Source organism: Nomascus leucogenys, chromosome 14 (assembly GCF_006542625.1).
Source record: "Nomascus leucogenys isolate Asia chromosome 14, Asia_NLE_v1, whole genome shotgun sequence".
NCBI lineage: Eukaryota > Metazoa > Chordata > Mammalia > Primates > Hylobatidae > Nomascus > Nomascus leucogenys.
The window spans coordinates 11,228,787-11,240,582 of NC_044394.1; the positions used below are offsets into that span (position 1 = coordinate 11,228,787).

At 42.2% G+C, this 11,796-nt stretch overlaps 1 pseudogene; it reads right to left on the minus strand.

The window, feature by feature from the left end:
- Positions 1-535: 535 nt before the first annotated feature.
- On the minus strand, positions 536-7,398 carry LOC100600900 (annotated as a pseudogene).
- Between the last annotated feature and the right edge of the window lie 4,398 nt (positions 7,399-11,796).

Here is an 11,796-nt window from a genome sequence, read left to right on the forward strand (position 1 = left end):
AACTCCTGGGCTTAAGTGATCCTCCTTCCTCAGCCTCCCAAAGTGCTGAGATAATAGGCATGAGCCACCACGCCCAGCCTCAAGTTTTCAATAGCTACCTGTGGCTAGCAGCTGCTGCACTGGATGACACTAGTCTAGTCTAGGGCAGAGTCCATGATACATAGACATTACAGATGCAAACGTATGACTTCCCCCCACCTTTTTTTTTTTTTTTTTTTTTTGAGACTGAGTCTCGCTCTGTCACCAAGGCTGGAGTGCAGTGGCGCGATCTTGGCTCACTGTAACATCTTCCTCCCACGTTCAAGCAATTCTCCTGCCTCAGCCTCCCGAATAGCTGGGATTACAGGCAACTGCCACCACACCTGGCTAATTTTTGTATTTTTAGTAGAGATGAGGTTCCACCATGTTGGCCAGCCTGGTCTTTTAACTCCTGGCCTCAAGTGATCTGCCTGCCTTGGCCTCCCAAAGTGCTGGGATTACAGGCACGAGCCACCGCACCCGACCTGATCAATCTCTTAAAGAGAATCCAGCTTTATTACTGCCAGTACATGACCAAACTGCTTCTATATTTGCCCTGGGAAAAATGGACAAAGGGAAATACTGTTAATCTATGAATAAAAACTTTGCAGAAAATTAGCCAGTGTTTAATTTTCCAAAACTTCCCTCTGTTCAGTAGATACCAGCTACTGATGACTACATATACTAGGGAAAGTTTAAAATTAGGAAATGCTGATTTCTCACATTATGAATTTCTAAATCCTGTGAAGAAAAGCTTAAAGAGCTTCTGAATATACAGAAGTTCCATTTAAGGACTAGGTCCTCCTTGTAGATGCATCAAAATATTACAAATTCCAAACTGAGACTTCATTCTCAAATGTGTTTTACTTGTTCTAAAACAATCTGTCCACAAATATAAAACTATAAGTAATAAATTGTTATTTTCCCACTGTGAGAATCTTAAGTGTGAAAAAAGTATTCTATCAAAGAATTTTTTAAAACATACATTATATAATAAAAAATATGTACAAAATGGGTTACAGAGGACAGTTTGTATACACATAGATAAAGATATGGAAGGTAACACACATAACTGTTAACAGGGCCAGGCACAGTGGCTCACGCCTATAATCCCAGCACTTTGGGAGGCCAAGGTGGGTGGATCGCTTGAGGTCAGGAGTTTGAGACCAGCCTAGCCAACACTGCGAAATCCTGTCTCTACAAAAAAAATACAAAAAAAAAAAAAAAAATTAGCTGGGCATGGTAGTACATGCCTGTAGTCCCAGCTACTTGGGAGGCTGAAGTACAAGAATCTCTTGAACCCAGGAGGCAGAGGCTGCAGTGAGCCAAGATCGTGCCACTGCATTCCAGCTTGGGTGACAGAGTGAGACCCTGTCCCCTCCCCCCTCCCAAAAAGTGTTCACAGTAGTTACTACTGAAAAATGGGATTTAGGATGAACAAGATAATTTTACATTTTTTTTTTTTTGCTGAACATTCTTTTATTATTATTATTATTATTATACTTTTTTAGGGTACATGTGCACAATGTGCAGGTTTGTTACATATGTATACATGTGCCATGTTGGTGTACTGCACCCATTAACTCATCATTTAGCATTAGGCATAACTCAATGAGCAATAATATAAGTTCATTTCCATTAATTGACTATGATTATTTAGCAGTCTGTGGTGCTAGAGAAAATATGAAAATCTAAAGCATATATATATGTTCTCTCTCATATATATATAGGAAATCTTTAGATATATATATACAGTTTTTGAGACAGTGTCTTGCTCTGCCACCCAGCTGGAATTCAGTGGTGTGATCTCAGCTTACTGCAGCCTCAACCTCCCAGGCCCAAGCAGTCCTCCCACCTCAGCCTCCCAAAGTGCTATGATTACAGGTGTGAGCCACCATACCTGGCCAAAAGCATATTTATTTAAAATACTACTGCTAGGCTGGGTACAGTGGCTCATGCCTATAAGCCCAACACTTTGGGAGGCCAAGGAGGGAGGATCACCTGAGCCTAGGAGTTCCAGACCAGCCTGGGCAACATGGGGAAATCCGATCTCTACAAAACAACAACAACAACAATAAGCCATAATAAATAAAAATTAGCCAGGCTTAATCTAGAGATGATTTAAAAGTATTACAGGAGGGCTGGCCATAGTGGCTTATGCCTATAATCTAGCCACTGGGGAGGCTGAGTGGAAGGACTCCTTGAGCCCAGGAATTTAGGACCAGCCAGGGCAACATAGTGAGACAGCTCCCCTACCCCCCAGAAATAAAAAAACTTCCATGGGCATGGTGGCACACACACCTGTAGTCCTAACTACTTGGGAAGTTGAGGTAGAAGGATCCCTTACACCCAGGAGTTCAAGGATGGTCTATGCACGTACTTCATCTGGGCCTGCAGTGAAATAGGCTGTTACCTTCCTGCCTGACCGGAGGGGCTGGGGGGAATCACAGCTGGGAGAAAGCAATCCCTTCACCCCAGTTGCCAAACAGAACCCCCCACCCCCTGAATTTTCCTTCTCCCTCCGTCCCTGATGGTTCTGGCTTTCCCAAACTGCTTTTGATCTTCTGATTCCTCTTGGGTTGAAGCAGACCAGTATTTTTTTTTTAAACAACACCCCCACTCCTCCTCCCCGCCTCATGCTGCCAATTTTTTTTTTTTTTTTTTCAGTAGAGATGGGGTTTCACTGTGCTGACCAGGCTGGTCTTTAACTCCTGACCTCAAGTGATTCACCTGTCTCAGCCTCCCAAAGTGCTAGGATTACAGGCGTGAGCCACTGCACCCAGCCTCAATATGATGTTTTGATACACGTACTACATGAACATTTTTTTTTTTTTTTGAGACAGAGTCTCGCTCCATTGCCCAGGCTGGAATGCAGTGGCGTGACCTTGGCTCACTGCAACCTCCACCTCCCAGGTTCAAGTGATTCTCATGCCTCAGCCTCCTGAATAGCTGAGATTACAGACATGTGCCACCACGCCCAGCCAATTTTTTGTATTTTTAGTAGAGACGGGGTTTCACCATGCTGGCCAGGCTGGTCTCAAACTCCCGGGCTTGTACCACTGAGCCTAGCCACCACACTAGGCCAGAAATATGAGTGGTTTTTGTTTATTGATCTTGTATCCTACAACATTGCTGTACTTGTTTATTAGTTCTTATATGATTTTTTATTTTTGGCACATAATAATTGCACTTATTTATGGGGTACAGTGTGACTTTTTATTTTTTTAAGACGGAGTCTCACTCTGATGCCTTGGCTGGAGTGCAGTGGTGCCATCTCGGCTCACTGCAACCTCTGCCTCCTGGGTTCAAGCGATTCCAGTGCCTTAGCCTCCCGAGTAGCTGGGATTACAGGCATGTGCCACCACATCCAGCTAATTTTTGCATTTTTAGTAATGATGGAGTTTCACCATGTTGCCTGGGCTGGTCTCAAACTTCTGACCTCAGGTGATCCACCCACCTTGCCCTCCGAAAGTGCTAGGATTACAGGCATGAGCCACCGTGCCCAGCCTCAAGGCAATACTATCAAAACCCCAGTTCTCTTTCTTGCACAGATTGTCAAGCTGATCCTAAAATTCAGATTAAAATACAAGAGTTGGCCAGGCATGGTGGCTCATGCCTGTAATCCCAACACTTTGGGAAGCTGAGGCGGGATAATTGCTTGACTCCAGGAATTTGGGACCAGACTGGGCAACATGGTGAGACTCTCTACCAAAAACTACTACAACAAAATTAGAGTGGTGTCGTGGCTTGTGCCTGTAATCCCACCTATCTGGGAGGCTGAGGTGGGAGGATTGCTTGAGCCCAGGAGGTAGAGGCTGCAGTGAACCATGTTCACACCTCTGCACTCAGGCCTGGGTATCACAGTGAGACCCTGTCTCTAAAAAAAACAAAAACAAAAACAACAAGGGAACCTAGAGCAACCACTGAAAAAAGCTGTTAAAAAGTAAAAAAAAAAAAAAAAAAAAAAGAAGAAGTACAATGAATAGGCTATGAAAAAAATAAAAAAAAAAAGGTGAGAAAAAATGAAGTCATATAAAATGGTCAGTTAAAACTACAAAAGGGAGAAAAATAGTGAAAGAAATACAAGGGACACAAAATAGCCAAAACAACCTTGAGAAAGAACAAAGTTGAAGGACTGGCACTTCCTGATTTCAAAACAGCGCTGTATTAGTCCGGTTTCATACTGCTATAAATAACTTCCTAAGACTAGGTAATTTATAAAGGAAAGAGGTTTAATTGACTCACAGTTCAGCATGACTGGGGAGGCCTCAGGAAACTTACAATCAAGGTGAAGGGGAAGCAAGGCACCTTCTTCACAAGGCAGCAGGAAGAAGTGCCAAGAGAAAGGGGAAAGAGCCCCTTATAAAACAATCAGATCTATTATGAGAACTCACTGTCACGAGAACAGCATGGGGAACCACCTCCACGATTCAATTACTTCCACCTGGTCTCTCCCTCGACACATGGGGATTATGGTGATTATGGGGATTACAATTCAAGATAAGATTTGGGTGGGGACACAAAGCCTCACCATATCAAGCACAAAACTACACCAATCAAGACAGTGTGGTACTGGTATAAGAACATTTAACATTCACATAGATCAATGCAATAGACTTAGAGTCCAGAAATAAACCCTTACATTCATGGTCAACTGATTTTTGACAAAGATGCCAAGAAAATTCAGTTAGAAAGAGCCTTTCAATATATGGTGCTGGGACAAGTGAATCGTAAAAAAATTACTTTGGACTCTTATGTCACACCATACATAAAAATTAACTCAAAATGTAAGAAGTAAAACTGTACAACTTATAGAAAAAAATATATAAGTAAATTTAAAATTTTATTTATTTGTTTTTGGAGACAGGGTCCCACTCTCACCCAGGCTGGAGTGCAGAGGTGTGAACATGGTTCACTATAGCCTCCACCTCCTGGGCTCAAGCAATCTGCCCACCTCAGCCTCCTGAGTAGCTGGGACCACAGAAATACGCCACCATGCCTGGCTACTTTTAAATTTTTTTTTTTTTTTGAGACAGGGTCTGACTATTTTGCCCAGGCTAATCTTCAACTCCTGGTCTCAAGTCTCAGCCTCCCAAAAGTGCTGAGATTACAGGTGTGAGCCACCATGACCCCCCAAAGTAAATTTTCTTGGGTTAGAGAATGGTTTCTTAGACACAACATTAAAAGCACAAGCAACCAAAGAAATAAATAGATAAACTGGGATTCATGAAAACTAAAAATTTTAGTGCTTCGAAAAATACCATCAAGAAAGTGCAAGTACCCACAGAATGAGAGAAAATACTTGCAAATCATATATCTGAAATGGGACTTGTATTCAGAATATATTCTAAAAAACTCTTATGACCCAATTAAGATAAAACCCATAATTGTTTTTTTTAAAAAATGCATCTGAAAAGACATTTTTCCAAAGAAGATATGCAAATGGACAATGAGCACATGAAAAGATGCTCAATGTCATTAGCCATCAGAGAAATGCAAATCAAAATCGAAATAAGATACTACATCATTCCCGCTAGAATGGCTATAATCAAAAAGATAGATAACAAGTGTTAGAATGTGGAGAAATCGGCACTCTCACGCACTGCAACTGGGAATGCTAAATGGTGTAGCCACTTTGGAAAATAGTCTGGCAGTTCCTCAAAAGGTTATCATATGACCCAGCAACTTCATTACTTATACATATATTCATGAAAAATAAAAACATATATCCACATAAAAAATTGTACATAAATGTTAATAACAGCATTGTTCATAATAATCAACACAAGAACAATCTAAATGTCCATCATCTGGTGAATGATTAAACAAAATGTGGTATATCCATACAATGGAATAGTATTTGACCATAAAAAGGAATGAAGTACTGATACATTCTGCAACATAAATAAACCTTGAAAGCATTAAGCTAAGTGAAAAAAGCTGGCCTGGCCTAGTGGCTTGTGCCTGTAATCCCAGCACTTTGGGAGGCTGAGGCAGGAGGATTGCTTGAGCCCAGGAGTTTGTTTTTGTTTTTGTTTTTTTCCAAGTGTTTTATTGAGTGCAGATATCTGGATTACTGTAAAACATGCATTAGCTTTCTTCTTCGGTTGTTGAGTTGTGTTAAATTTGAAGAAGATAATATCTCCATCTTTGACAATATAATTTCTGCTTTGTTGTCTGTATTTTCCAGCAGCCTTGACTGCATTTTCAGAACCTTCCCATCTAAAATCTTCATATTTCATTACTTCAGCCATAATGAGTCCCTTTTCAAAATCTGTGTGAATTTTTCCTTGCAGCCTGAGGATCCTTAGTTCCTTTCCTGATGGTCCATGCACGCACTTCATCTGGGCCTGCAGTGAAAAAGTATTCTTGTTGGAGTGCTGCAAACCCAGCCTTAATAATCTTTGGCAAAGCACTTTGTGTCGTGTTTGCTTCCAGTTACTTCTGTCTGTCCTCAGCACTCAATTCTTGCCAAGGCCCCACTAAAAGGAATGACAAAGGCACCTGGGTCATACTTGTCCACCCACTCTTTTATTTTCATCAACCATTTGTTTTTTTTGTTTTTTGTTTTTTGTTTTTTTTGAGACAGAGTCTCGCTCTGCCACCCAGGCTACAGGGCAGTGGTGCAATCTCGGCTCACTGCCACCTCCGCCTCCTGGATTCAAGCAATTCTCCTGCCTCAGCCTCCTGAGTAGCTGGGATTACAGGAGCACGCCGCCATGCTCGGCTAATTTTTGTATTTTTAGTAGAGACAGGGTTTCACCATATTGGCCAGGCTGGTCTCGAACTCCTGACCTCGTGATCCACCCACCTCGGCCTCCCAAAGAGGTTTTAGTTTTTTATCTCCTCCTCTCACAGCCACCTTTTCTAGTTTATCTGTAATGGACCCAATCATCTCCTCCTCTTTAGGCTGAAGCTCTTCATGTATTATTTCTGTGATTCCAATAGGATCTACACTTCCTTCAACATGTGTGATATCACCATCTTCAAAAGCATGTGTTAGATGAAAGATGCCATCACAGACATTAATATGGGATTTAAAAAAAAAAAAAAAGCATTCCCCAGGCCCTGCCCATCGTGAGCTCCTTTCACAAGGCCAGCAATATCCACTGCATTTAGAAAGGTAGGAATTTTGCTTGCTGGTTTGTGGTACTGGCAAAGAAAGTCAAACCTTTCATCTGGTACAAGTACCCTGCTCTCATTAGGATCAGTGGTGCCGAATGGGAAGTTTTCTGCTGAAGCCTGACTATTGGTTAATACATCGAAGAAAGTAGATGTCCCAACCTTTAGCAATCCACCAATACCAATTTTCAGTGAGGTTCCAAATCTTCCAATTATTGGGGGTGGTTTAATTCCATCACTTCCCTCTTTCCAGGGCATCGTGCTCTGCCTTGGCGATGACACGGGGCCCCAGCAGCTGCGAGAGAAAGGTCCTACCGGCAGCCAGAAGAGGAGGACAGAATGCAGGCCCGGCCCCTTCCGCCGAGCACCACGCACTTCGGCGGAACGGGAGGGCCGCGGAACGGTGGCGGCGGAACAGGAGGGCTGGACGCCAACGGCACCTCGAGCTCAGGCGTTTGAAACTAGCCTGGGCAACATAGCAAGACCCTGTCTCTAAAAGAAAAGAAAACAAAAAAGAAAAAGAAAAAAAAGCAGCAGCAGCAGCAAAAGAAGCCAGTCACAAAGGCCCCATAATTATGATTCCGTTTTTATGAAATGTCTGGAATAGGCAAGTCCACGGAGACAGAATGTAGATTAGTGATTGTCAGGTCCTGGGGGAATGAAGGAATGGGGAATGAATGCTAAAGGCTATGGAGTTTTTGGGGTTTTTTGTTTTTTTGGAGAGAAGAAAACGTTCTCAATGGACAATGGTAATGATTACCCAACTCTGTGAATATACAAAAACCCACCGAATTGTGTACTTTAAAAGGGTGAAGTCTATGCTATGTGAATAATAAAGCTGTTATTTAAAAAACACACTTGGGGTTTGTTGTCTGGTACACAGAGGTGACTTTCAGATTTGTGCTGGTGGCAAGAGGGGAAAACAACTGCAAGGGCAGCAACTGCTGCTAAAGAAACACCAGCCGTTTCTAATTTTACACTGTCCTATATTTTGCTGTTGAGTTTTGTAGCTTTCGATAATGCTATACTAGAGGCCAAAACAGAAATGCCTTTTATATTTTATTATAACAGCTAAACTGGGAAATAAACTCACCAATTGCTTTTTTTAAAAGGAAATGAGCTAAAAACAACATAGATGTAAGTGGAGCTTAAATAAACCTTTGCTTAGTAAGATGGATATTTCACAAGAGAGGGTTTGGTAGTAAAAATAAAGTGTTACATTATTTTAAAAAGCATTTTGTTTCATTTACTGTAGATGGCCAAACATCATTTTAAAACATATGGTAAATCTGTTGGGTAGTAAAAAGAAATGACATCTTGTTTCCATTTTCTTATTCTTTCCAGTTTATCTCTTTATTGTAAATCATTTTCCATTGTGGGAGGATATTAAATTTAAATCAAACTGAGGGGGAAAAAAGCAGGACTTATGTTCATAAATTCATGTTTCTCTTAGTATTGCTGCCTCTTACAGCCATTTTATGAAGAATACTATGGCCTGAGTAGTTAATATTATTTAAGATTTTTCAAATTGGTCTATTCCTGGATCTAAACAAATTGGAAAATTGGAAGTTTCTTTTCATTTCTTTTTTTTTTTTTAGACAGAGTCTCCCTCTGTCACCCAGGATGGAGTGCAGTGGCACAACCTTGGCTCACTACAATCTCCACCTCCCAGGTTCAAGTGATTCTCCTGCCTCAGCCTCCCAAGTAGCTGGGATTAGAGGCACGTGCCACCATGCCTAGCTAATTTTGTATTTTTAGTAGAGATGGGGTTTAGCCATGTTGGCCAAGCTGGTCTCAAACTCCTGACCTCAGGTGATCTGCCTGGCTCGGCTTCCCAAAGTGCTGGGATAACAGGCATGAGCCACCGTGCCTGGCCGGAAGTTTCTTCTCTTGAGCAAACAGCTCTGTTTATAGGTCAAGCAACCTATTTATAAAAAAAACAAAAAAATTATGTAATTATGATATAAACATTTTAAATAAATTGTAATACTTTCATGATAAAAGATCCATGAATCAGAACTGGTAAGTATTTAAGGAACGATATTAAAGTTGATTTGTTTGTTTTTGAGATGAAGCCTCATTCTGTCACCCAGGATGGAGTGCAGTGGCACGATCTTGGCTCATTGCAACCTCTGCCTCCCAGGTTCAAGTGATTCTCCTGCCTCAGCCTCCCAAGTAGCTGGGATTACAGGCGCCTGCCACCAGGCCCAGCTAATTTTTGTATTTTTAGTAGAGATGGGGTTTCACCATGTTGACCAGGCTGGTCTCGAACTCCTGGCCGCAAGGCATCCACCCACCTCAGCCTCCGAAAGTGCTGGGATTACAGGCGTGAGCTACCGTGCCAGGACAATATTAAGGTTGATTTGTAAAGATAAGTAATAATTAACATGTATAGTGCTTACCATGTCCTTAGACTATTCTAAATGCTCTGCATGAGACTGTATGTGTTACCAAAACACCAGGGGTTCGGTCTAGGTCCTGCTGCTCTCTGCACAGAAAGCCAATCACTGAAACCATGATTACTGCCAAGGAAGAAGGCTTTAACTGGGTGCTGCAGCAGAGGAATTGGGAGCTTAGTCTCAAATCCAACTCCCCGACTGACTGTAACTAGGGCTTCATGTAGCAGAAAAGAAATGCAACAGTGTATAAGAAAACGAGAGGCTGGGCACGGTGGCTCATGCCTGTAATAACAGCACTTTTGGGAGGCTGAGGCAGGCACATCACCTGAGGTCAGGAGTTCAAGACCAGCCTGGCCAACATAGTGAAACCCTGTCTTTACTAAAAATAAAAAAATTAGCCGGGTGTGGCAGCACCTGTATTCCCAGCTACTCAAGAGGCTGAGGCAGGAGAATCGCTTGAAACTGGGAGGCAGAGGTTGCAGTGAGCTGAGATCGCACCATTGCACTCTAGCCTGAGCAACAAGAGTGAGACTCCATCTGAAAAAAAAAAAAAAAAAAAAATAGAACAAGAACTAGGGAGGAGCAAGGCAGCAATCATGATGAATGAGGGGTCCCCGAATCTCACTGTCTGGATGTGGTGACCTGGTGAGTTTCGGTTCTTTGATAATTTTTTTGAGAGGTCTAAAGGTAGTTTTTTGAGGAAAGAACTCAGATAAAACAAATGTGGCCAGGCATGGTGGCTCACACCTGTAATCCCAGCACTTTGGGAGGCTGAGGCATGCGGATCACCTGAAGTCAGGAGTTCAAGACCAGCCTGGCCAACATGGTGAGCCCCTGTCTCTACTAAAAAAAATACAAAAAAAAAAAATTAGCTGGGTGTGGTGATGCACACCTGTAGTCCCAGCTATTCAGGAGGCTGAGGCAGGAGAATCACTTGAATCTGGGAGCCAGAGGCTGCAGTCAGCCAAGGTGGGACCACTGTACTCCAGCCTGGGCAACACAGTGAGACTCCATCTAAGAAAAGTTAAATAAATAAAAAGTAATAATAATAATAATAAATAAATAAATAAAATAAAATAAAACAAGTGTAAGTGTCAAGTTTAAGACCAGAAGGTCAGTTTCTTTTTCTGTTGTTGTTCCAGTTTTAGTATATGTGCTGACTAATCCAGCACAAGAAGGGTCAATTTCTATGTTTATCCCAAAAAACTTCTATGGGACTATGGGGTCAGTTTCATATATACATACATAAATACATGTATGTGCATATGAATGTGTATATTCCTCACAGTTATATAAATAAAATAAAAAGTCTTCACCACCACAACCCCATTAAGATGAGGACACTGACACAGAGCAAGGTTAAATAGTCTCTCCAAGCTAAACTCAAGAAAGTTTGGCATCAGAGTCCATGTTTTTAATAATTATGCTACGTGAATATCAAGAGCTCTGAAGAGAACATTAAGCCAATAAATCCTGCCTCCTGGATTCACGCCATTCTCCTGCCTCAGCCTCCCAAGTAGCTGGGACTACAGGTGCTCGCCACCACGCCCAGCTAATTTTTTCGTATTTTTAGTAGACATAGGGTTTCACCGTGTTAGCCAGGATGGTCTCGATCTCCTGACCTCATGATCCGCCCACCTTGGCCCCCCAAAGTGCTGGGATTACAGGCGTCAGCCACCGCGCCTGGCCCCTTATCCATGTTTTGATACTACACTGTATAAAACACCAAGTGCTTCCTTTGGACATAAGGTACATCTAAAGCTTATTATAAACTTCTTCTACAAGAAAAGGAGGGACTAATTTGTTTTGGAACCCTCTTTGGTCTATGTCAAAACTCTCTAAATTTAATGACTGATTTTAAGATTCCAAACAATTTGTCAATCTAAAGTACATTACTGGTTGGGCGCGGTGGCTCATGACTGTAATCCCAGCACTTTGGGAGGCTGAGGCAGGTGGACCACCTGAGGTCAGGAGTTCGAGACCAGCCTGGCCAATATGGTAAAACACCATCTCTACTAAAAATACAAAAATTAGCTGGGCATGGTGGCACACGCCTGTAGTCCCAGCTACTCGGGAGGCTGAGGCAAGAGAATCGCTTGAACCCAGGAGGTGGAGGTTGCAGTGAGTTGAGATGGAGCCACTGCACTCCAGCCTGGACGACAGAGTGAGATTCCATCTCAAAAAAATAAAAAAATAGTTTTCTGCCCATGGACACTGCCAAGGAAGCATCGTTAAAGTCTCTCTTCTCCCTGCCGTC